Below are 2,018 nucleotides of genomic sequence, written 5' to 3'. Positions count from 1 at the left end.
CTATGCTAACAGTACCCCCCCCCCCATCAAGTCCCTAGCCCAGGGTACTGGCCCTGGTCCTTACCTTAGATGGCTGAAGTCCAGCTTCTTCCCCTGAGGCCTGTCCATTCTGGAAAAGAAAAGGGAGATTAGGGGAGCCCTGTCAGAATTTACCTACCAGCTTGGGAGAAAGATAGACTACATGGGGCATGCCCACCCTCCACTGCTTCCAATAGCCAGGGCAGCCATGGAGGCAGGGGCAGGAGTTTTGGGTGGGTCCCCTCCACTTCTACTTTCACAGCGAGGGCACAATTATCAAGTCCTCTGGCAGTACTTCTCACAACTCAGGCAGAACATTCCCAGGGGCCAACATTCCCTCTCAAATGCTCTCTGCCTAGTAAACACCTTATCTTTGAAGACTCAGCTCAAATATCACCTACTTCCAGAGAGAAGGAAGGGGCATGTGTAGCTCCCAGCTCTGCCAGAGACAAACTGTGTGATGTGTGACCTTGTGCAAACTAATCAACTGCAAGAGGCCTCAGTTTCCCAATCTATAGTTTCACTGACCTCTCAGAGTTGCTGCAAGGGTGGAGGGAGACAAAGTCTGGGAAGGCATCCAGCCCACAGATATTGGCTGCCCTCGGCTTGTCCCACTCTGGGACCCCTCCCAACCTCTGCCAGGCAGAATGACAGCTACCTTCACTGTGCCCCTGTGTTCCTTCATTGTACCACTCGTCACACTGTAGGGACTATTTACACTCACGCCTGCCCTTCCTAAACGGGGAGTCTTGGGAAGGCAGGAATGAGGGCTTGGTGCTAACAGCTGCTCTCTTCTGAGCCCCTGCCACATGCCAGGCACTGGGCTCAGTGCCTCACACCTGTGGCACTATTTAATCCTCATTACAGCTCTAGGAGGTAGTCCTGGCCTCATTTGGCAGTGGTGGAAACTGAGGCTCAGAGAGGCATAATAATGGTGCCTAAGGTTACAGAACCGGTAAGTGGGGGACTGGCCACTTAGCTCAGTTGGTTAGAGCGCAGCCTTATAACACCAAGGTCACGGGTTTGGATCCCGTGTACTGGCCAGCTGCCAAAAAAAAAGAACTGGTAAGTAAGGATTCGAAATCTGGTCCAAAATTCAGGAGGTGCTCAAAAGAGGTATGCTGAAGAGCAGCCCACATCCCAGTCACGGGAATGGTCTGCAGGGAGAGGCAGGCACTGGAGCCCACCTCTGGATAGTTCAGCTTTTTCCAGCCCCCACACATTACCCTCGGGTGGACATTATCCACCCTGGGGTGTACCAAACCCAGCCAATCTATTTCTTGTGTGATGTGAGGTGAGTAACCTACCCTATTTGGGCCTTGGGAAGCTAAAAGGAGCTGTCCTCACCCCCACTGGCATGGTGAGAGCGTGCTGAGGCAGACAGGAGGTTCCCAATGGTTAGAAAGACCCAGCCTAGGGCAGGCAGGTCAGGACTTTGGAGCCAGGAGCTTGGTCCACAGGGCAGCTGTGGCTTTGGTTGGCAGCAGCAGGCACAGCTGTGCCCTGCCCATTACATAATCTCCCTGCCCCTGCCGATCCCAGGACATCCTGCCCCCTGAGCCCCTTTAATGTCCCTAATCTTCCCCAGGCAGCTAAGTGTTCTGCAGGCCACCCCCCACACATATACACACTCTCAGGAGCCTGGGGAGAAGGGTCAGTTGATCACGGCCCAGGAGGTGCAATGGGGTAGGGATGCATTTGCAGACTGAGTTTTCACTTCACCCAGCATTCTAGACCCTTGACATAATTCCCACAGATGATCACAGTAGCTACCCACCAGCCCCTTGCCCCAGCCTTCCCCACTCCAAACATGCATCCTTCCTAAAATCAAGTGTGACTGCTGGGGCCGGCCCGGTGGCGCACTGCTACAGTGTGCCGCTTGGGAGTGCGGTGGCGCTCCCGCCGAGGGTTCGGATCCCACATACAGACCGGCCGCTCACTGGCTGAGCGAGGTGTGGGCGCAGCACCGAGGGTTGCGATCCCGTTGCCGGTCCTGGTCC

The 2,018-nt window shown here is 55.2% G+C and overlaps 1 protein-coding gene across 1 annotated transcript in view; it reads right to left on the bottom strand.

The window, feature by feature from the left end:
* Positions 1-105, bottom strand: part of RPS6KA1 (ribosomal protein S6 kinase, 90kDa, polypeptide 1) — a 34,076-nt gene extending 33,971 nt beyond the window's left edge. Inside the window, exon 1 of the mRNA XM_008586193.1 lies at positions 65-105. The gene's annotated coding sequence lies outside the window, so the exon portion shown is untranslated. The remainder of the gene's footprint in view (positions 1-64) is intronic.
* Between the last annotated feature and the right edge of the window lie 1,913 nt (positions 106-2,018).

The sequence above is a fragment of the Galeopterus variegatus genome, unplaced genomic scaffold (assembly GCF_000696425.1).
Source record: "Galeopterus variegatus unplaced genomic scaffold, G_variegatus-3.0.2 Scaffold109, whole genome shotgun sequence".
NCBI classification, from domain to species: Eukaryota; Metazoa; Chordata; class Mammalia; order Dermoptera; family Cynocephalidae; genus Galeopterus; species Galeopterus variegatus.
Note: the sequence above shows the minus strand (reverse complement) of the source record. Positions and strands in the feature narration are given on the sequence as shown.